The sequence below is a fragment of the Chlorocebus sabaeus genome, chromosome 14 (assembly GCF_047675955.1).
Source record: "Chlorocebus sabaeus isolate Y175 chromosome 14, mChlSab1.0.hap1, whole genome shotgun sequence".
In the NCBI taxonomy this organism is placed as follows: Eukaryota; Metazoa; Chordata; class Mammalia; order Primates; family Cercopithecidae; genus Chlorocebus; species Chlorocebus sabaeus.
The window spans coordinates 44,708,379-44,732,270 of NC_132917.1; the positions used below are offsets into that span (position 1 = coordinate 44,708,379).

The 23,892-nt window shown below is 51.5% G+C and overlaps 1 pseudogene across 1 annotated transcript; it reads right to left on the minus strand.

Annotated features, from left to right (window-relative positions):
* Nucleotides 1-3,313: 3,313 nt before the first annotated feature.
* LOC103220366 (uncharacterized) lies at nucleotides 3,314-23,890 on the minus strand (annotated as a pseudogene). The gene is made up of 4 exons (XR_005243321.2): nucleotides 23,789-23,890; nucleotides 20,860-22,912; nucleotides 17,369-17,515; nucleotides 3,314-5,774 (listed from the first exon to the last, which is right to left on the minus strand). The product of XR_005243321.2 is annotated as an uncharacterized protein (transcript).
* Nucleotides 23,891-23,892: the final 2 nt, after the last annotated feature.

The following is a 23,892-nucleotide window of genomic DNA, read 5'->3' on the forward strand; positions in this document are numbered from 1 at the left end:
GGAGCCCCAGTCCTTCCAGCCTGCTCTCTGCCGAGACTTTCCCAGCTGAATCCCATTATGTCTACATGTCCTTACCAACCTGGTCAACCCCAGGAGTTCAAGCCACACAGTCCCTTTCCCAGATCTCACCTGACACAGCTATGTACATCCTAACCTGGCTTAGGTTCTACCCATGTCTTCCAACCCTCCAAACCCTTCCACTTAGGCACACTGGAAATCAACACAGCTCCTATTGCTTCAGCAACTTCCCTGCATGCTTTTCTCCTCTTCTCACATAACTGAAGCCCATTTGCTCTGAGGACTTGCCACCCTGTCAGGTGGAGGTTATTTTATCTCCCACATCTCCTAAACCAGTGGGTCTGGAGGTGCAATGGGGCTGTCTTGTTCCCATTACTACTTCAAGACCAATCTCCTCTCTCCTTCAGAGTCCTTAGCTTTTGAGGACCTAGACCTGAATCACTTCCTCTCCATGGTATAGACCGTCACAATCTGGGTGGCCTCCCAGTGTCTTAGCCCCCTTGACTCCCTCACTTATCTCAGCCTTCCTCTCCCACAGTCCTGCCCCCAGACCATGCCATTACCAGAAACTGCCCCACCTCTGGAATCTGGACAGCAGGCACCTCACTGTCTGAGCTCCTATCTTTTGAGCTCTCTTATTCTCCGAAAATGCTTTGTTCTTAGGGAGACCTGCAATCCATTCATTGACTCCACCACATTCTCCCACTGTCCTTCACCTTCCTCTTTCGTTATTACCCTTCTCACCAGCTTCGATTTCATGACTCACCATTATCATTAGTCACCCCTTGCCCACTTAAGTCCACTACCTCTCTCTCCCTTTATCGTACTTGCCTGGCAAAACCCCAGCAATGATTAAACCCAACCTCTGACTCACTCTATGCTTGCACCAGAGCCCACAAACATTGATGAAGAATGTCACACCATGGTGCTGCTCACTGCATGCGCGTTAAATTCATGACCACAGCACTGCCCAAGCATCCTAACAAAATGTCCTCGTTTGCTCATTTCTCCACTCTCTACGATTTCCCCTTGGTCCTTAAATCTCCATTACTCCCCACCGAAACTTTTAGCTTGTTTCACACTTCATTAAGACAAAGCTAATAGAAACAATGGGTAGGAAACCGAGTGCAGTGGCTCACGTCTGTAATCCTAGCACTTTGGGAGGCCGAGGCGGGCGTATCACCCAAGGTCAGGAGTTCGAGACCAGCCTGGCCAACACGGTGAAGCCCCATCTCTACTAAAAATACAAAAATTAGCTGGGTATGGTGGCACATGCCTGAATCCCAGCTATTCGGGAGGCTGAGGCAGAAGAATCACTTGAACCTGGGAAGCAGAGGTTGCAGTGAGCTGAGATGGTGTCATTGCACTCCAGCCTGGGTGACAAGAGTGAGACTTAGTCTTAAAAAAAAAAAAAAAAAAAAAGGTAGGAGGTAGAAATGCCATCCTTTTCCTGCCTGCATTTGTTCTCATTTTCTGCTTTGCTGCTTATTACAGTGGATGAAGTGTCCTCACTAGTGAAGACCCATTCCTTCATTTGTGTTCTGGAACCTGTTGCCTGCTTCCTCCCGGTGGATTTCTTTCCTGCCGTCCCCGCCTTGCCCCTCTAGCACTAGAATCATCAGTTTGTCATCTCTACTGGACCATTCAAACATCCCCTATAATCTCAAACAGGAATTAGCAAACTCTGTAAAGGGCCAGATAGTAAACATTTCAGGCTTGATGGGCCACACGGTCTCTGTCGATCGGCTTTGTGGTTGTAGCAGGAAAGCAGCTATGGATAATGTGTATAAATGAATGGCCATGGCTCTGACCCAATAAGACTTTATTTACAAAACAGGTAGCATGAGAATGAATTTGTTCCATGAGCCATAGTTTGCCTAATCAAGTATAGTATGTAGCCTGTTACTGGGTTTAACAACCATGTGCTCTGTCGACAAAATTATGATGGAGGCTGGGTGCGGTGGCTCACGCCTGTAATCCTAGCACTTTGGGAGGCCCACGTGGCAGACTGCTTGAGCCTAGGACTTTGAGACCAACCTGGGCAACATAGTGAGACCATGCCTCCACAGATAATAAAAAAAATTAGCCAGTCGTGGTGGCATGTGCCTGTGGTCCCAGCTAGTCAGGAGGCTGAGGAGGGAGGATCACTTGAGCCCAGGAGGTCAAGACTTCAGTGAGCCAGATAGCTGGCAGGGAGGGAGGTGAGAATGTACAGGGTCCAGGGTGATTTTTGACCTTCGGACATCGATTGCAGAATCAATGTTCATTGATTATTGTGCTTTCATTGGGTCACAGCACAGACACGCACAAATCAGCCAGCTCTTCCCTGACTACGGCGGTGGCCTAGTCCATTTGGGCTGCTATAACAAATATGTTTTTATTTTCATGAATGTTTTGTGCATGTCCATAAGTTATTTTGGATATAAATGGCAAAATATAGGAGATAGCCGTGTCCTATTTTTATTATTGGCTGTTCAATTGGCTGTTTAATTTTTTCCATTATTTCTTTTAAAAAACACTTGAGCAGTTCTTTCCAAAATTGGTGGAGATTCTGCTATCTCTCACGTGATGATCACAACACCTGGATTAGGGGTTGGACTCCAGATGAGATCTGTGACTGTTCGGTTCCCTGGGATAGGGTTGGTTTTGTGTGTGTGTGTGGTGTGTGTGTGTGAGAGAGAGTGTGTGTGTACATGTGCAGGGGGTGCTCTGGAAGGGTCTCACCCAACAAATAAAACAGCCTTCATTTTTAGCCCATAATTACAGTCTGCATGCAATAGTTAATGCAAGGTTGCCTTTAAAGACATTCTCATACACTCTAGACAGCTCTCTTTTACTTAGCCATTTCAGAGCACAGATTAGGAAAAGCTTCACTGAAGTCCCTTTGGTTGAATATGGTCTCTGCTTGGGGAAACCATGGCCACTATGAATAGAACCCTGTTTGCTGCCTCTTGTCACTCTCCAATAGTATCTCCAGGGCTAAGACACTATGGTAGAGAGTTGACATGTCTTCTCTTCTTCTGTGATGTCTCGACCTGCTGAGAACAATTGGTGCAGGTATCCCAGGGCCTGAGTTAATCCAGGATCCGTCTCATCTCTAGGTAGTTAACCTAGGGTCCTCTGCCCTCTGCCCTTGCAGGGGTAGCGAACATCAACACTCTTTCTGCCCTACCATGCCTGGCCACTGGGAGTATAACTGATTTCTTTTCTTTATCATATCCCTTCTGGAATCACTAAAAGATTTCAAAAAGAACTCAAAACTGAGACACAATAAACACACACACAAATTGTGGCATTTACAATTTTAGATTATTAGATTGTTGAGTCTCTGTGTGACCAAAGACCTGTACAGGGGGCTCTGGAGGGGTCACAGCAGGCCAGGAGTCAGAGCGGACGGTTTCTCAACCCAAGAGACAGGAGGTCAAACCTAAAAGAGAAGAAAAGCCAAGGATGATGTTAGAAAAAAAGAACAAAAACAGAAGGGAGCCTGGGAGGGGCCCAAACTAAAGCGTCTTGAAGGAGATATCAAAATTAGAGCTTGAGTGGGGCTTAAAGAGCCAGAAGTAAAACCAATGCATCTCAATCTGTAGCATCTTGTGAAAGGTAAACCTGGCTGGCACAGTTTTGGGGAGTACAATGCTTTTCTTTGGCTTCAGGAGACCCCCTTTCCCAACTCCTTTGACCTTCAAACATCGATTGCAGAATCAGTGTTCATTAATTATTGTGCTTTCATTGGGACACAGCACAGACATGCACAAATCAGCCAGCTCTTCCCTGACTATGGTGGTGGCCTAGTCCATTTGGACTGCTATAACAAAATACCTTAAACTGGGTGGCTCATAAACAACAGCAATGTGTATCCCACAGTTCTGGATACCGAAAAGTCCGAGATCAAGGAACCAGCAGGATCACTGTCTGGTGAGGGCCCATTTCCTGGTTCACAGATGATGCTTCACATGATGGAGGGGGCAAGGCAGCCTCTTTTATGAGGTTCTCCCTCCATGACCTAATAAAGTCCCAAAGTCCCCACCTTCTTACACCATCACATTTGTGATTAAGTTTCAACATATTAATTTGGGGAAGACACAAACATTCAGAACATAGCTGGTGGGCAAAGGCCGAATCCCCCTTGGGGCATGGACCAGGGGATTGAGAACATTTGGAAAGGGAGAACTGGAGTGAACAAGTCATGTTGAAGGGTGAGTGAGTGCCCATAAGCCACAATCCTGTGAGTAGCATGGCAGTGGACAGGCACACAGGAAGAAACTGGCAGGTCTTTCCAGTGGTGATGTGAAACTCAAAGCCGTTGGAAAGATGGACATGTGTTCTGAAAATGAATCACCAGGGAGAAAGGAGACTCTTCCACCCAGACATACGAGATACCTCTCACCTTCCCAATTATGGCCAATATTTGGGAGTCAGGATTTATGATTCAGAGTCAGTCCCCCGCCACCCCCGCTCCGCGGGGGAGAAGTCATGGTGATTTTGAACCTTGGAGGAAAAGAATAAAGCCATTATGGAGAAAGCTGGGTGTATGAGAAGATGATAGGCCTGCATGGTGGCCTGGTCACAGATTGCTCATACCTCAAATATCCTGAGTAGGAAAGGAAGGAGCAAAAATGGAATGATGATGAGGATGATAATAATAGTAATAATAATAATAAAGAATTAGCTGATATCAGATGTTTTCTCCTTGGTTTCTGCTTGCCCAGGTCTGACTGGTGCAGCTTATAATTAGTCTCTGCTTGCAGATGTGTGGTTCCAAAGACTTGTGGATTAAAGAGAAACTCTAGAATTTCTCAGTACCTGACAAGTTGTAACGTGAAAAGCTACACTTAGTCCATTAAAGATTTTTCACAGTGACATTTGAGTGCAGCTTGAGAAATATGCCACCTTGCCATTTATCATTTTCAGGGCACGGGTGTTGGGAAGGAGTTTGCTATGAAGAACAAAACAAAATGGATTGCATGTGTAGAGAGGTGAGCTGGCGAATACTGATAAATGTACTTCACTGAATGTCAGCAAATGTCACTTGAGAAGCCATTTGCAGCTACCATAACAGCCTCCCAAACCCAACAAAGAGTAGCAAAAACGGGCAAAATGAACTGGGCGTCCTGCTTCCGCATGAATAAGCAATCAGCCCTCTCAGAAGTTACACCAGAAAGTTGTTAAACTTGATAGAAGAAGCTTTTTCAACCATACTGACGCATACTATAGATTGCTACAGAAGCCTGGAGACCTTCTGAGGACGTCCGCGCTGTGACTCTGGGCAGAACTTCATAACCCCTTCTTTTCCAGGTAGGTGCCTTCCTTTTGTATGTGCAGCCACTGGCTGTCTCTGAGACATATTTTCCGGGTTTTCCTACACCAGCTTGCTGCTTTCACTGTGTCTGCAGACCCCTCTACTCCCTATCTACTCCTAATCTACCCTCCCTTGCAGTGTAATCTGGGAGTGGCTGCAGATGTGACCTGGGATGCAGTCCTCACGTGCCATATCAAGAGAAGACCCAACAGAAACACCCTTGAGCCAAAATTTCAGTCTCTCACTCAAGAAAATAATTTTCAATGTGTCTCCTGGTTAATGTGAAAATTGGAGTAATGGACTCAGCTTCTGGTTCATTCTTGGTGACCTGGCCGAAACTTTCCCTCTATGTGATTTAGGATTTCTGGAAGGTGGGGCCAAGTGTTCTTCAGAATTCAGCTTGAGTTGAGATGTTCCCCTCTTCCTCCTCAGCTTGGTGAGTCTCCAGACTTTGCTGCAGAAAAGTAAATGGGAAAGAAGATCATATTCTCAGAAAAGCTCTCCAGGGAATGTGAGACTAATTAAAATAAAATTCCAGCCCCTCTTCATTTTCTAATCTCTGGGAGCTCCTTCTCCTCTTTAACACACACGAGGTCATCTAATACTTTTTTCCTCCATTATACCAAGAGACTTTAACAGAGTAGCCTGAATTTGTCTGGCCTTGTGAAATATACCACACACACACACACACACACACGCATGCATGCACACTGCCCACACAAACTGAGGTCAATTCAGCTTTCATTGGTGCAATGCTGTGGTACAGGGCTCAGATACAAGAAGCTCTTTGTTGAATGTACATCTCAGACTGTGTCCCTCAATGTGCTAATGGACACACTTCCCTCTTCACACTGTTCTGCCATATGTTTAGCCTGTGTACATTGGAAATGAACACATTTACAACCAGGAAAAGATGGGCTCTTGGGAAAGTGAGCTTCCCTCAGATGAACTCGGAGGGATGGTACAGGAAGGAGGGGTTGGAAGCTAGCTCCTCTTCAGCCAGACTCCTTGCAGAGTTCTTAATTCTTAGTGTTTCCTCCTTTCGAATTAGGTGCTTCCCATGGAAGGGCCTTTACTTGGGTCTCAGGAACTCACAAGCCATCTGCTTATTATTGAAATTGAATTACCCTCAACTTGTTGACTTTCACATCAACAAGTTTAGTTTAGGAAGAAACAGTGGCATGTTTAGGAGAGAAAAAAGGAGAAGAAGATGAAAGTCAGATCTCTGGATCAGCGGTGGAGGTGAGGGAAAAGTGGAAGCGATCCTCCAGGGAGAATGAGATGTGCAATGTTCTGCTTGAGGCAGGACCCATAATATAGCCTGGCAACACTTTACTCAGTTAAGGCACTTTCTGAAGAGCAAATCTCTGCTGTGTCCCAGACCCAAAAAGCTATTAAAGCATAAAAACATGTTCTAAAGAACAGACAATATGGGTACAGATTTCTCATTGTGCCAGTATTCTTTATTTTCTTAGTTGCTGTAATTTTAAAATTTGTGTCTTAAAGCTCAAGCTAATAAGCATCTGTTCCCTGGTGTGAAAAGAAACTGTTCATAATTGATTAATATCACACGAATCCTGTAATTGCTGGAGGCTAGAGCTATGTAAAATCCTACCTTCCTATTGTTTTGTCTTTAAAGAACAAAAACAAAAACCTTGTCGTATAGACAAGGGTAGCCAATATTGTCTCTGTCTTTCAGTGAGAAAAAGCAAAGCTGGTTTGGGTGAGGTACTTTACGCACTAATTAGTGGCAGTAGCAGGTTTCCTTGTTTTTAATCCAGAAGCTGTTTACAGTGGATTCTTCTCTGCTCTATTTAAAAACCTAACAAGCCCCCTTTAACCATTTTGCATTGTGGGATGTTTCAAACAAAATGTTAAATTGCTACCACAAGAGGAAGATTTGTTAAAATACAAAACTCCTTAGAATTGCAGTAATCCCCTCATTCTTCCAAGAATGTAAACAGGACATCAGTTCAGGGAACATTTGCCCATGGAAAAGTCTCCTCTGAGCAAGAAACTTCACCCACTGCATGGTAGCAATGGGCATCATTTAATGGGCTCTAGACATTCCCATCTCAAACTGAGCTCCCCTGTCCTTGAAAGAGTGGAAAGATACATTAAAGTGGGAGATTAATAAGCAAATTTCAGGTTAACGCTGCAGGCAGGCCATCCTAAGGAGAAATGTTTAGAGGAATTTATTATCAGACTTCCACGTAACATATTCATTCAAGTAGGCACTTTTAAATGCCTACCTTATGTCAGACCTGACATAATATCTTACCTGGATACCAAGTTTGTTTAGAAGTCATACTCTTTGCCATCTAGAATCACACTCTCTATGCTCAGCTCAAACCCCATCTCTTCCAGGAAGCCTTCTAAGATTTCTCCCATGCTTCCCTGTGTGCGCCCAACCAGGACACCCATAAAACAGCATTGTTCTGTGCTGTCCTGAACTGGGTACATCTTCCTCCCCAACAAGTGTTAGTTCCTAGAAAAAAGGGTCTCTATCTTATCTCTGCATCACTGAGATAGTCTTTCCTAATCTACTCTTTAAAATGAGATTTAAGGCGCTGAAAACTGGGTTATCTCTCACTCACACTGAGATCTAAACCACTTTGGTGTGAATACATGGGAAGCAGCCTTCTCCTCCTTGGCTACTGATAGTGTCTGGATTCAGTATTCAATGAAGGTCGTACCAACAATGTAGGTTGGGAAGGAAGCGGATGGGTCCATCTGGATAATCTGGGTACCATGCAGGAAACATCAGACTGGTTAATTTGGAGGAATAGGAGCTGAATTATCCAAACAATTGTGTAGATGCAGCCTTTGCTGGCAAAGCCATTTTCCCCACCTCTGTATCAAATATGCTTTAGAGATTTGGGAGGTGACGCCGCATCCAGATATAGTGGGAGAGAAACGGAGAACATTCACATTTTGCTCTACAGTTGCCAGCCTTGAGGCATCCGAGCTTATTTCCTACTAAAGTAACTTATACTATTTCCCAGTGGGAAGAGTTTGGTGTAGGAATCATTACATCTTCCCTCTCTTGTTTCTGCCCAGGTAGTCACAGGGGAAAGAATACCTAGCCTCACCAACCCCACACAGCCCATTTTGCTATTGAAATCTAAGATTTTGCATGAGATCTGCACATGTTAATGACTTGTGATGAAGAGATTTTCATTTTTAAATCAGGGATTCAGAAATTCCCTTCCTTCCTTGTGATGCCAATTATTTTCATGTGGGCCTTTCAGGGAAGAATCTTTAAAAGTTTCAATCTTTTAATGCAAAGAGTCCCCCAAGCAGGCAGAATACATCCTGTCAGAGCCAAATGTCAGGCCAGAAGAACTTGTGCTTTGAGTCACTTGGCAAATGCGCAGAGTTTAACAAGCTCTATTTTTTCCCTTAAAAATACACAAAACTCACTTAACATAATTCATAGTAACCCTTTCTTATTTCAAATATTTCATTTCAGTTCCTTAAATTGTTGCCCTGCCCAATTAGGGGGGAAAAATCTGCTTTTATTTTAAGAAGCAAAATACAAAGTTTCTAAAAGTAAGGATAGCTGAAAAGTTTTTTCCCCTCTTAAATTGACATTCAGAAAAAATAAATTTCAATATTCATTTACTTCTGATGTGAGAGCAGCAATGCTACCTTTGTTCAAAGAAAGTTTTTGAAATGATACAAATCTATATGTGCATGTTTCTAGAATTAATACCCATCTGTTCACTGTAGCGGTGGGATTTTCTACTAGGGGAATCCGCATTGGGAGAAGTATCCCCGCCTTGGGAGCATTTAAGGAAAATTTAATATCCAAACAAAAGCAGTATTACCATCACTACCCACTCCCTCCCTTCGAGGAAAAACAATTAATAATTTGCATATGCTCATGACACAAATTAAAGACAAAGGGCCCCTCACAGGCTGTGGGCACTACACAGCACTCCGCAGGCTGCAGAGTCCCAGCGCCGAACGGTTGTAGCTTCCGAATGAATAGCATTAAGCTGCACCACTAAAGCGAGGTGTTCTGGGCCCTCTGGCCCATTCCCATCAGAGAATCGAGTTTCCCCAATCAGAAACATCTCCCAATCTTTCCGTAAGCTTTTAGGGGGAAAAAAAGAACATATAGTTCCAAGGGGGGGGAAATACATATATACTTTGCCCTTTTTATTTTAATAGCCAAACATTGTAATGCTAGCTAAATAGAAATTCTTGTCTGTTAATAGGTTCCTTTAGTTTGTAATAAATAGGAATGCTAATGACTAAAATTTAGTATTTGGTATGCATTAGCTTTTGTGAGCTTTTCTTTACAGTCCTCATTGACATGCAATATGGCAAGCTTCCTTTGAAACATATTTATAAAATAACTACAGTATAATTAAACCAACAAAGCCATCTTTTAAGTAAGCTTAATAGCACAGGTTTTTTTTTCACCTCCGTAAAATTTACTTTAAAAAAGAAAAATAGTTATGCCTGAATCCCACTGTATATTTTATTCTGTGCATCTAATATTTCCTTTGCATCTACAATCTATGCATATCTAATTCTTTCTGACAACTATGATTATTAATAAAGTGCTTGTGAAAGATATGCTTCATAGCTTCTTCAACAAGAATAATGTTTTTTTGTTAATGGAAATTGTAACATATCTTGACAGATACAATATATAAGATGTGCTTTTTTCTTAATTGTTAATATTGCTATGCTGAATACACAAGGAGCAGATCAACAGATATGGCAGGTAATAATCAGAGTGGATGCCATTTTATACAATGTAACTAAAAATATTTTAATGATATAAAAGCAATAGATAAATAAAAGCAATTATGTTTAATTTTGCTTTTGGTGTGCCGGCAATTTTTGGTTGTTGCTGCTGTTGCCAGTGCGTTCAGTAGAGTAGGAAGCTGGAAGCGCAAAGCAACCGGACGGAGGCGGCTCTGCCTTCTTGCAGCCTAAGGGTCCTGCAAGCCGCCCATTCTCTCTCCGCAGCTTCAGCGATCCAGGCTCGCAGGGCCCGGCTGAATGTTAATTTGGGATACACAGGAGCTCAAGTTCACTGAGTTTTCCGCAGTTTTGCAAATCCTTTTCCCTCTCCCTATGCCTCGCGGTTTAAGACCACGCGATTTCCCAAAAAGAAAAACTCAAAAGATGCCAGACGCCGGGTTGGAGTCACTTAGAGCCAGCTCTGGCTGCTCCTCCGCTTCCCCGACCCCGGCCGCCGCTCGGCCCTGCCCCTCGCCCCTCGCCCCCTTCTCCAGAAACTCCGTCCTCACCGCCTTGCCCCCAACCCACCCCCCGCGTGGAGAATAAACACAGTTGACATCACTCTTATAATCTTTATTTAAAATTGTTTCCAAGGTTACAAATTGCCGAGTCTCGTATGCAACAGGTTCCTCCGAAGCGGTATCATTACAGATTAACTGTAATGTGTAGGATTAGAATAAAAGCATAAGGGATTAGGTAAAAGGGCGACGCTCGAGACATAACGCCCGAGCGCATCTCGACTGAGTCAGCCGAGGGAAACCGGGAAGGCGCAGGGTGTCAGGGCGCCATGGCGCCGCCAAGCCGGACTCGGTTCCTCCGCTCCCGCTCCCGGCCCCGACCCCAGAGCGGTTAGGACGGCGGCGCTGGAAGGGCCAACGCGGCTGAAGGTTTTGGAGCCAGGCTTCCCGGGCGTCAGGGGCTAGGGACGGGTCCCCGGAACTGCGGAAGATGAGGGGCTGAGAGGCCGTGGAGGCGGAAGGTGCGGGCACGCCACGGCCCGGCTGGGAGCTTCGGGAGCGCTGCGCCCGGGACGCGGTCTCCGAGCGGTACGAAGCGCAGGGAAGGCGGCGAGGGGACCCGCACACCCGCACGGGGCACCGGATTTGTGCATGTGGCTGACACTGCCTTCAAGGCCCAGGGGTGATGGGGCCCTTCCGGGCGTCCTCCTCACCCCCACTCCGCCGCGCCTCCCCTGTCCGGCTGGGGCTGGGGACGGCGGCAGGGGATGGGCAGCCGCGCAGGCCGCCCGCACCCTTCCGAGCCCAGACCTCCGGCCTTCGCCGCCCGCCCAGGCCGTGCGCCCTATTGGACCACCTTCCCGCCGGCCTTAGCCTGCCCCTCTCGCGCCAGGAAGGCCCTGGAGCTCCCTCTCCCCTCACATCGCTTCCTGCAGGGCCAGGGCTTGCCGTGCTGGCCCCATTTGGACTCAGGCCTGCCCTGGGCCACGGCCTCGGGCCGCTGACGCAGCCCCGAGGGCTGTTTGCGTGCCGGAGTGGAGGGCGCGGGGCTGGAAAAACAAACAGGGCCGGGGCGCGGAGGTTCGGGGTGGGGGCCGAGGGGGCTGGAAGGAAGTGCGCAGTGTGGCGAAAGCGCGAACAAAGCCCTCTCGGGAGTCTCTCGTCACCCCTCGGTGACCCCAGGCCCGTCCTGCTGAGCCGCGGGGCTCCCAGGCCTCGCTTCCGAGCAGGCCGCACTGCTCGGTGGGCGCACGCCAGGCCTCCGCGGCCGCCCGGGCCCGTGCTCCCCTCGGTCCCCATAGGCCGAGCCCACGGCCCGCCCCGAAGGCGCGAGGGACAGCGCGGCCGGCGGTGGAGCCTCACCCAGCCACGGAGCCCACAGAGCGAGACTGAGGAGGACTCTATGTTATTGTCCGTCGGGAAACCGGGCTACTCTGGGGCGCGCTGGAGCCACCACTCTGCCAGCAGCCGGGGAAGGGCCGATAGGGCTCCCAAGTGGACGGAAGTGGGCGACCAACTTCGCCACGACTCCTGCTTCCTAAAGAAGGGCCTTGGTTGAGGAGGCGGCGGGAGGGGACTGTTGCAAACAGCTGTTCCTCATACATATTTCATTACACAATCAGATAATGCGTCCCACCACCTTCTCAATTATTCACAGATAAACATTTTCAAGACGTTTTGACATCTGTCTTAGTGCCTGCTATTAATTTAGTAATCACTGTAGTTAAAAATGTATGGGATTTTTGCCGTCGGAGCACCTCCTATCCGGCGCGCGGGCCCAGTGTGGGACTGTGGCTGGTAACCCGGGCCCTCCCGGAGTGAAGATACCTTTGGAGGTGAGACGGCCTCTATAGCGCGTTGACACTGTTGATGGAAGGGATTAAAGGAGTATCAGGTTATTTTAATTTATTGTTGAAGATGATGACTGCCCCCTCCCCCACCCGCATACCCTCCTCACTTTCCCACCCCAACCCTAGACCCGACACCACCGTTCAGCCCTTTGCCCTGGGCAGCGGAAATGGTTAGCTTCATCTAGGAGTTTGTGCTGAGGAAGGCGCAGGCAACCCTAGTCGGCGTAGAGAGAGAGAACCGCACGCAATCACTGAGCACGATTTCTCCCAACAAAAAAACTAACAATAATAGCGACCCACGCTCAAGAGGTCTCAAACCTCCGAAGTTTTGCCCCGAGCCTTGTGGCCCTGGCAGAAGTGACAAGGGCATTTGGGAAAGACAGAGAAAAATAAACTCGCTCCAGTGGCTGTACACGGGGCATTTGGGGCTATGAGAAAACGAGTTGCTTTTCTGCTTGAGTGATAAATGTTGCAACAGGCATAGCTATGTAGACGCAAACAGTTTTTAAAACCAGAGAAGCAGAGTTTGAAGAACCTTGTAAGGCTGAAAATAATAGCAAACATTTCCAACTTCAGGATGTTGTGATTGTTGGGAAAACTCTAGATAAATTACCCACACGGGGGAAATACTCAAGGTAAACGAGTTTGTGTTCTGAATCTCAGCTGCCGGGAATGAAAGTTACACTTTGAGTTTGAGGGTGATGTCTATTTGTTTCTCTTCCTTCTGTCACAGTCTCTTTCCCAGGTGAGTTAGCAGGTGGACTGTGATTTTTAAAACAAGGAATTTGGGAACAAGGAAAAACAAATCTGGTGAAAGAAAATGGCCCTGGAAGAAACTGCCCTTCCAACGAAGATTTAAGTGACTCCAAAGTGATTTTCACTCTTTATTGTTCAAAACATCCACAGGAACAAACTCGCTAAAATGTCCAGGAATTAACTATCTAGAAAAAGAGAAGGACATAGTGTTTGCCCCCAAAAGAGAAGAAATTCACATCCCCATACTCTTCTGTTTCTAGGACAACTACATCTGCAGAAACATGTCCTCTTGTGGCGTTTTCTGGGTGGTTCATTTCTTCTTCACAAAGTGGACCCTCCTCTGCCCCTTGGAGGGTGGTCATCCGAGTTGCTGGCCCAGAAAGTCCTTTTCTTCCACCTTCTTTGTCTAAATGAATCTTCTCGGACTTACATTCCACTTTCAGATGAGAGAGGGAGGCTCAGATGTGCTCAAAAGAGAGAAAGTTGAGAAGGGAGGTGAAGTGGAAGTGAGGGCACCCCTACTCCCAGGGAGGCAGCCTCTGCTGCAGGAAACCCGGAGGTGGCCACTAGAACTGGTTAGGCCAAGGGAGCTCACAGTAAAAACAAGCCTATGTAGAGTAGTTTCTCAGGCCTTGCCCAAGAGCCACTCTGGAAACCCCTCTCTGCAACCCCCCACCTCTGCCCTGGACAAGGTGCTCAGCCAGAGACCAGACAGCAGGGGGTGAGGACTTCCCGATATATCACACAAAAAAAATTTAAAATGAACTATGTAATTTGGTTGACTCTTAAGTGTGTTCTTTTGCAAATGTATTTGACATACAGGGTACTGGGGTGGAGATGGGGGCAGGAGGGTGTGGATCCGCGTGAATGATCAAGTTTAGGATAAGAAGGGTGAAAGGGGCAAAATAAGGGCCCTTCAGCTTCTCAGGGCATGGTTAGAGCTAAATGTTCCTATTAAGAATTATGAATCTCCCAGCAGTGGGTGAGAACTTGCATGCGTTCCACCCAAATCCTTTTTCAGAATGCAAACCCCTAGGTCAAAAATAACAAATAAACAATAAAAACAATCTCGGTCAAAATGAATCTTTCCTGGATTGTCGTTTTCTGGGTATCTCCAACAGAGCTGAGAGGAAGGCTAAAAGGTTGGCTCTGGGTGGATAAGGCCTTGGTTCTTTCTAGTGGCCAGGACTTGACCTGAAACCTTTCCCCCAGTCGGCTCAACAAAGTTTCTCCCTCCGAGCCAACGTCCCTCTAGCAGGAAGCCCCCTTGGCCTTGCAGCCTGCGTCCTCATTCTGCAAACTCTCCCCGTTCACGGCTTCCTGTACATCTGCCCTTGTGGTTGGGGTCACTCCTCACGGGCACTGTGGTTTTTGTCTGCATCTGGACAACTGGGTGTGCACCCGTTCATTCAAATAACTATGCTTGTGGACACTTCTTTATTCCTCAAAGTCCTCTATTAGTGTTCTTTTAATTCTCCGATGTGTATTCGGGTACAATTGCCTGTACGTTCCAGGCATAGTCAGGTGACTCAGCTTGAGTCTGAGCTCAAACGTGCGACCCCATGTCTGCATGGGGAGGAGGAGGTGTACACGTGCAAATGCGGGACTTTGGGTGGAGTGTGAGGTTGATATGGCTTTCGGTCCCAGGGCGCTCTAGGCCCCTCTTAAATACCTTCATCTGCCCAATTTCTTAACCTTTCAGAACAAGGAGGGAGACCCTCCGCGATCCTGCGCCCTGCCACCCTTTGGGAAGGATAGGACCATCATCTAGGACGTCTCCCGGTGGACTGTGGCTGGGCTGGGCTGAATGGGTGGGCGGAGGTCTCGAGGTCTCCTCCTTGCTCTCGATTGCCCCCATCACCCAAGCCACCTCGAGGTCGAGTGCGCCCTGGGGCTCTGTCTGGGGAGGTCATGGCGTCTCGAGGCGAATGATATGCACGTTTTGGGGCAAAACTCTCCTAGGCCTCCCAGGAGCAGCTGTATTTGTAACTTGGAATTGGCCTGGGCCCGCCTCCCTTGGCCCCTCCTCCAGCCCCTACCTCAACACGCAGCGCTCAGCGGGCTGCCAGAGTGCGCTTCCCGGACTACCCCCAAACACCCTGGGACCTCACCACCCCTCAGGGTCCCTGGGGCATCCTAGGGGCCTGGATCTGGAAGAATGGGGGCCAACAAGAGTGGCCAGGGCTCTCCTGGGGGCGGTTTTGCCATGTATTCCTCCGCTAGAATTAGCCTTTCGGGGCCGCGCGCCTACAGGTTTCAGAGGCCAGCGGGAAGGCTGGCCACGGGTGTGTGGGGGTGAGGGGTGTGGTGTGTGTGCACGTGTTCGCGCGCGACTGGAAGCGGTTCCTTGTGCATTTCTAGAATCTTGTAGATGTGTTTTCTCGTGAGAATGATGCGGACTTACTGCTAACTTCAGGTCAGTTTGTTTGGAAAGGGAGAATGTCAGTCCGATGGTCGGTGGTTGTGTCTCTCATGAGCATTCGTACGTATAGAGTGAGGCCACCTCCCCTCCCCCATGCAGTCTCCCAGACCTGGTCAGAGGACCCAGGCCCCAGGTCGCTGAGGCCCTTGCTGTGCGCCCTGGTGCTCTGATCCTAAAGCCCAAGCTGCGCCGTGCCCACTTAGGGTCAGGGTGGAAAGCCTACGTGGGAAAGGGGGACCTGGAGAGCTACCCCCAAGTCCATGGCAGGGTGGAGTCCCGACCTTGGCATATTGGGCCCACCCACTTGGCATCTCCCTGCCCCAACCCCGTCTGGGATCCGTATTGGCAGTGCCAAGGGAGGGAGGAATGGTAAGGGAGTTGGGTCGGTACAAGACGGAAGTGAAGATGGAAAGAGAGAAAAAATAAACAAAACTAGGTAGGGACAAGGAGATGGGTGAGGCTGGGGTAGGGGTGGAGTTGGTGCTGCCTCGGAGAGCAGCGGCTTTTCACCCTGCTATAGGGAGGTGTGTTTGGCTGAGCTGCCCCCCCCCCAAATAAAGCTAATGATGTAGTAATTTAGGAGGGGGAGAGGGGCTGGGCAAAAGGAGAGAGGGGAGAGGATGGGGAAATGCGCGCCCCAAGAGCGAAAGCAAACAGCTGTGGAGGCGCTGCCCGCGACTCAGGCTTCCCAACAGGTTAGCTATACTGGGATCCACCCGGCATTTCGCAGGAAGGGGTGGGGGGAAGACAGAGCGAGAGGGGGAGAGAGCCTCACGAGAGGACAGAGGGAGGGAGGGAAAGAGAGCTGGGAGCCAGAGAGCGCACCGCGCGGCTTAAAAGGAGAGACTTACTAATGAATATTTATCCGCCGCTGCTCGGTGCTCCCGGCTTCCCTTACCTTTCTGCAGGTAAGATCCTCCCTGTGCCCCAGCCCCGGGGGCCCTCCTAGCTCCTCAATCGGGGTGCCTGTGGCTGGGTGGGAGGGCTCTCCGTCAGTAGGGGTGGGAGGGCGGCTCTATTCTGCGTTCACTCTGGGTGCCCGGGCATGCGACCCTGCACGACTAGGAACCGCGTGCGTGGGCTCCTTGTGTGGAATGAGCGTGAGCATGTAAGAGTGTGTTTGTGTGTGTATGCGAGAGAGAGACAGACTATGCGCCCGCAAGCAAGCGCGCCTGTTTCTGGCGCGCTCTGGAAACATTTTCCGACTTTTCACTCGGACGCCCTGGATTTCTCGCCTTTGCCTTTCTCTGCTTCCCCTCCCCCTTCTCTCGCCCTCCCCTCCCCCACCCCGGTCTACCCCACCCTACCCCACTCCTACCCCGGCTGCTGAGGCGCTCTTCTGCCGGCTATTGTACGGCTGGCGCGGGCTCCCCCGGGCCGCATCCCAGGCCTCTCATACAAGATGAATAGTTCTGTTTCCGCCGTAAACCCCTACACAAAGGCTGCCCGGCCACCGGGTCCCCTGTCCCCCTTCCTGGGGACTTCGGCTTTTGAGGTGCTGCGGCGCGTTGTTTCTCCCTCCCTCAGGGCGCCAGGGCCCAGACCAAGGAGCTAAGAGTGATCGGGACTTGGGGGTACCGGGTGGAACTCCTTGGGGGCCGCTCGCCAGGCTTCCTGGGCTGCAACTCGGAGCCCAGAGACCCCCAGGGGAAGGGTGCCTCTTCCCCCACCACCACCCCAGCCTTCGCCTGCGGGAGGAGCACGGGGAACCCGGCCCAGCCGAGGGGGAAAGAGGGAGGGGAAAAGGAAGAAGGTCGGGGTGGGGCTGACCTTATAACCAGAATTATTTAAACGGACTTACCCGGCCACCTGTTGAGAATCCATGTGGGGTCGGCAGGCTCCAGAGTTACGCAAGGTGGACACACAAAACCAAAAGCCGGAGTTGGAAAAAGAAAATTCTTTTTCTCACCGGCCGTCAGGCTCTCAGCTCCGCGCTAGGATCGGGTGGCTGTACAACCAAGATCGACTTTACCCTGTCCCCCAACGCCCCCCTCATCCCACTGCTCCACGGCTGGGAGGGTCGGGACTCAGAGCTCGCGGACTTGGCGCTCAGGGCCAGCACCAGCAGCTCGGCTTAAGCCGGGGCAGGCTCTCTAAGCCCTGCTCAGAAGTCAAGAGCAGCAGCTCTGCTGCTCCTCGCCGCCTTTCATGCCGCGGCCGCTCCTTATTCTTGTGCCTCGGCCTCTCCCGGCCCCCTCGGACAAAACCCCCAGAGCCCGGCCACTCTCTTCCCGCTAAATCCCCTTCGGGGTCAGTGCTCTACCAGCACCGGGCCGCGCGCCTCTCCTGCCAGCCGTGTGGCTCTTAAAGAGCTGCACCCCTCCTCCGCCCTGCGCGATCCCCCGACCCCCGCCTCCCCTCCCCTCTCCTCCGGATCTAGCCCCCCACGCCGACGCCTGAGGTCCCTGCTGCCCCGACCGATGCCTGCGGACTCCCAGCCCCCTCCCCTCGCCTCCTCCCCTGAGCAGCCGGTGGGCCTGGCCTCGAGGCCACAGGGCTGAGTTCTACCCTCGCCTCAGGTCCCCTTTCTCACCAGCAGCGCCCACCCCTCTCTTCCCCGCCCCTACTTTAGCCCTCTGGGTCGATCAAGCCCCGGGCACCACCTTTGCCCAGCTCAGAGGTGATGCCTAAAGATTGCTAGTTTAGGGTTAAGTTAGGGGGTTATGGGATGGGAAATGGGGCAGGGCATGCTAGTGGAGCTAGGGAGAGAAAAAGGAAGAGGAGCAAACGAGATGCACTTGGAGGGCCCTCTGTATCCTAGGGCCTACCTGGCCTTTTGGCTCCTTCCCACGACCTCCAGAGATGCTCACAGCTGGCATGGGGTCCTGAGGTTACCAACCTGACCAGGCCCACTGTATGTCTGAAGGATCCTGGGCATGTTTGTGTTTGTGTGTTGGGGGATGGGGTCCAGAAAGTCCTGAATGTGGATCTGGAGCAGCCTGCTTCCCAAGCCCAGAGCATTAATTCCCCCCAAAAGTAACCCTTAAGGGTCCAAGAGCTGTGTATGCAAGGAGGGAGTGAAGGACCTTGACCTCCAACCGCTCCGGGAAAAGGGCATCAGAGGAGAGGAGAGACAGGAAGGGAAGGAAGGCTACTCTTCCTGAGGGAGGGTGTCTTAAATTTACGGGCCAGCCATGTCAGCTGCCCCACTAAGAAAAGGTGAAGTAGATGACTGCTTTGGTTTCCCTTGCTTCCAGAGCTCTGGCTCTCTGCCTCTCTGCCAGGCTGCCAGGCCAGACTTGCAGGGTGGTCCTGCCTATAGTACTTTTTTTGCTAGGCCTCCCTGGCACTAGAAGCCAAAGAAGGGATACCTCTGTTGAGGGGGAGTGCAGGACAGGCTGTGGTCCCCTGCCTTCCCTACTGCCCCTTGTCATAACATGTGACTGGGCTCTGTGAATGATGGAGGCAATGATGGGTTAGGGAGGGGAGCTGCCCACCCTTTCTCAAATCCAAGTCCTGGCACACCAGGTCTGGCTGTTCAGAAGGGGAACCTTGGGAAGAAGTGTGTGGCCTCTAGGTAGTGGAAGCCAAGGAAACTTGAGGTGATAGGAGGATGGAAGGCTGACCCTCAGCCACCCCATTAGTCCAGATGCACCTTTAAGGAACTGGAGTGATTGATTTGCAATTGGTCCTCCTGGGAAAGGTTGACAGTGCACTCCCTGGGCTGGATCCTTAGACAGCAAAAGCCTCTCCCGCCACCAGCCACCCTCCCCGCACTTCCCCCAACCGGTACGGCTCTCACCTCCCAAGTCTCCCGCCCCTCTCTCTTGGGGCTGGGTCACTGCAGGCATCTAGTCTGGGTTTGTGCCCATCTTCCTGGGCCTGGCAGTGGGAGGTGCCGTGGTTCAAGACAGAGTCAAACTTCCCTTGTTTGAGAATGTGGGGGGCGGGGGGAAGGGCCTTTAGAGGGCGGCGGGGCTCATTAGGCGGAGCAGGGTGCGGAGAGGTGCGCGCCGCCGGCCCCTGAGGCCGCCTTTGAGCCGTCGGGGCGGCTTCATTAAGCTGCGCTAACAAGGCGTACAAATGCCGAGCCCAGCAGCTTTCTTGCAATGCCCGGCCTTAGCAGGGCGCCGGACTAATGAGGGTCACTCAAAGGGGCTGATCAAATATTCAAATTTCCCCGCACGCCAGGAACTTTTATGCATGGAGAAAGTTGAGGCAACTGAGCTGTGTTTACTGTCCGGGGCGACAATTGCTTGGAGCGCCAGTCCCCGGAGGCTAAGGCGGGGGCGGGGGTGCGGGGAGGGAGCAGTTGTTGTTGTTGTTTTTCAAAGGAAAGTAATCGGGGTCCTTGAAGGGCTTCGCGGCCTCCCCGCCTGCGTGCTGCGCTCCCCTGCGCCCTCCCAGGCCGCCCGCGCCAAGCGCCTCAGTTTGCAGCTTGCGGGGAGGCCCAGACTATGGGCCACCCGGCCAGCCCCCGCCTCCCGACATCCTGGGAGCCGGAAGGGGCGTTGCCCCCACAGGGCAAACCTTCCCCCGGCCTCCTGGGTCGACTGTTTAGAGCCAAGCAAGGCCAAGTGGGTGCAGCTGCCCCAACCCTCCGGATCCTCCTCTCCCGGAGGCCTGCAGACCCGTTGGCTTTCCCTGTAACCCAAAACAAGGAGAGAGTGGGAGGTCTCTCGGGCGTTTTCCAGATGTGGTTCAGACTTTCCCAGTGCTGGGATTGCGGCTGACATTTGTAAATAAATGCCAGTAGGTCCGGGTACAAGGAGAACACTCTCTAAACCCCCAAGACATCTTTTCTCCCTGCCCCACCTGAAGGCGATCTTTTCGATCCCCGAGGCCAGGATTGAAGCGGGGATGATGGCAGCAAGTTTGTTCTGCACAGGTGACCCGGCCTGTACGGGCGCCAAGTCCCAGATCCCGCAGAGTGGCCAGAGAGCAGAGAAGAGACGTAGGGGATCTGCAAGCTGATCTATCCACCCGAGACTCTCCGCTCTGAGCGACCTAGGATGCGGGCACCCTCCACGTGCCACCTCCTCTAGCAGTCCCCCAGGGTGCCTTCCCAGTCCTCGCACTGCCCTAGAGGTTGCTTGGTTCCCAGACCAGCGAGGAAGGCGGCGTGGGCCCTGGAACCCAAGGTCCCTCTGCTTCTGCTCCACTCCCCAGTGCCCAGCGCCTGGGAATTTGGGAGGGGAAGCTCTGGCGCTCCACAGCCCAGCTTCCCACCCAAACACACACTCAGACCCCTACGGAGCCTGCACCCACAGCCCGGCCAGGATCCAGTACGGCCCTCCGCTCTGGGACCAGCCGCCCCGCCTCCCTGCCCTGCTCTGCGGACTCTCAACTTACCGGCTCCAGGCGGCGGGAGTAGTGCTTCAGGCCAGAGTCGAGAGGCGCTGGCGGCGGCTGGACCGCGAGGTGGGCTCGGTGGGCTCGGTGGGCGGCGCCGAGCTCGGCTCTGCTGGGAGGCGCGGACAGCGCGGGATGCCACCCGCCCCACCGGGTCCCGGCGCACAAAGCTACACGCCTCGCTGCAGCCCTCTGCCCTGCTTGGCGCTCCGGAGCCGCGGTCACCACCCGAGCAGGCGGGGTGCGGCAGGGCGGCAGGCGCTGGGGCAGAGGCTGGGAGGGGGGCAGTGGGGGTGTCGCCAGAGTCTCAGCCCCACTTGCCTCAGTTCTCCCTGAGTGGCGATGGTTTTTGATTTCAGCGCTTTCGCAGAGCCCGCAGCACCTGCCCAGCCTCCCTCCGGGGCTGGCCCGGCAGTGGCAGGGAGAGGCCAGGTCGCCCCCACCCGGAGGCGGGGGTTTCGGGGACGGGGAGGGGACTGACCGGGTTCACCCGCCCGCCCGGCGCCTGGGTCCCTGGCTCCGGGGGATGCAGTTTCGGGGTCACGAGCTGCTTTCAAAAAGTTGAACACAATATTCGGAAACCCACCCGTAGGAATTCTCCCCCCACACGCGGCACAATACCCACTCCCCTCCCCTTTTTCATTCCTTCCTCCCCCGCTTCCTCCTCTGCCCCTTCCCCCTCCCACCCTTCAGCCTATAATCCTTCCCCTACGAGAGAAAGGGATCGGGAAGAAAACATGAAGTGTCTGTTTTTGAGTCCCAACCTTTGGGCTCTTTCTGGGCCCTCAGTGAACGACCGCCCAGAGCTTCTCAGCTGCAATGGAGGAGGACTCATGGCCGGGAGGGGAGGAAATATATGTGGAGTGGAGAGAGCACTGAAATGGGGCTTGGCAGGAGTGGAGAGAGCACTGAAATGGGGCTTGGCAGGTCTTCCCTTTGGAGGAATATTTTTCTGCCCCAGTCGTCGTGTTTAAGACCTGCTACCCCACGGCTGCCTCTGGCTAAGTGAGCCAGTATTGGCCCCTCGCCGGTCCCAGGGCCTCCCTGCCGCCGGGAAGCCTCCAAGGAGGCTTGCACTTGCCGGCTTGCTCTTCCCCTCGGCCCTCAGAGGCCTGGCACTGCGGGAGTCAAGGCCTAAGCAGGGCTCCAGCTCGGAGTTTAGGGGCTGGGACACTCGCAGCCCCAGTCACGTTAGGTTTCCCATTTAAATTCTCTCTCAACCTCTCTTTCTCTCTTCCCTCATTGAGATCACCAAAGTGGTGTGGACCCGGCGCCTTGCCCCCGGATCTGCATCGGAATGCAGAAAAGATCTTTTTTAAAAAAAAAAAAAAAAAGTTTTGAATTCCTCAATGATTTTTCTTCTGGAAAGGCAGCTTAGGATAATTATTTCAGCTTTATTGAGGGCAGATTAGTTGAAGTCTGGGCGCTGCGTTTCAATACGCGTTGTACACGGGCCGACAATGTGGTCATTGTTGGCTACTGTGTGTGAATCTATTCAACATATACACTTTTTAACACCAAACCGAGTCCTGTCTAAATATACACAGCGCTCAGGGAAAGACGTCTCTGACCCCGACAAATCTGCGTAAATCACACTTCCATAGTTACAGAAGCCTCACAAAGGGAGGCCCGGCTCAAGATGCTGATTACATCTTCTTAAAAGCAACATACCTAAGAATAAATACCCATGCCTGGCCTGGGGGCTGTAGTGGCCAGAGACAGAGAGGGCCCTCTGTGTTCTATGGGCCTTTTGGGGTGTGTTTTAGGCTTTCAATGTTACTTTCCCTAGAGAAATTAGGCAGTTTTAAAATAATAATGGTAATTATTATTATTTTACAATACGAGCAAACAAGCAATTTCAGGCCTTATTCACTTCATCCGGGTGGCTGGCCTCCAAAGTTTGAGTGCCCTCTGGGGCTGGCAGGCAGGACCAGAAATCCTTCTGTTGTGTGGTGAGGAGTGGGCATCTGTGGGACTTTTCCGGGTCCAGAGGGCTCTTGGGCTTCTCGGCTCCCGCAGCTCCTCCACCACTCCTCACAGAGGCTGCTGAATTCTGGGAGGAAACAAAGAGTTGAGTTGCTTCTTAAGATGGAAAGAACTGTACTGTTTGGACTATTATTTTAAAATGGGTGGTGGGGGAAATCGAGGCTCCTTGGCTGGGGAGGGAGTAAAGAGAAGCCTAACTGATGAAGAGGGAGCTGAGGTGAATGTGGTCCATGGGCACCGATGGGGGAAGCAAGAGCGGCCTCCCGCACCCTGGGAACTGGGCTTAGGCTCCCTGGCGCCAGATACCCTCGGAATCCGGGATCCCTGGCTGGCGCCATGGCCCGCTGGGCCAAGGTCGGTGCTTGGTGGGCCCCATGATCTCATCTCTCCTTTCTTCCTTGCCACTATTAGTGCTCACATAGGCAGAAAGAGGCGACCCGACGTGCAAACCATGTGCAAACCGCGCCCGCTGGGCTGGTCAGCCGTCTTTCCTTGCCCGCCGACCTGGCCTATGTGGAGCCTGGGGGACCCTCTTGCCTCCCAACAAAATCCCCGCTCTAATTGCACATCCCATTCAACAACTCTGTGCCCAGGGCTTTTCGAATTTCTGGATCAACTTCTTTGGGGAAAAGGGAAGAAGGCGGCTCAGAGACAGCGGTAGAGAAAAGAAGTGAGAGAGGAAGAAGAGAGAAGAGAGAGAGGGGGAAGTAGCGAGATTAAGAGTTGCAAAGATAAAAAAAAATGTCTTTATCCCCCCCCTTCTCCCTCCTTCCCTGCTCTCCCCCTCCCCCCGCCCTCTGGCTAAGTGGTAAAACCGTCCTTACGTTCTCGGTATTGATTGGCAGGGCTGACAGTGATTGGCAGTGGTTGCCGTGGCAACGCCACAACGACACGCCACAGACCAATAGAAAAGCGAAACAAAATGTTTCAATGCTGCACTCACTGTGGATTTAGGGGAGATATTATGAGGCTGTTGTCATTAGGGCGATTGCGGTGGAATCGCTGAATCTTGACTCGGCGGTGGTTGGCTCTCCCTCTCCTCTCTCC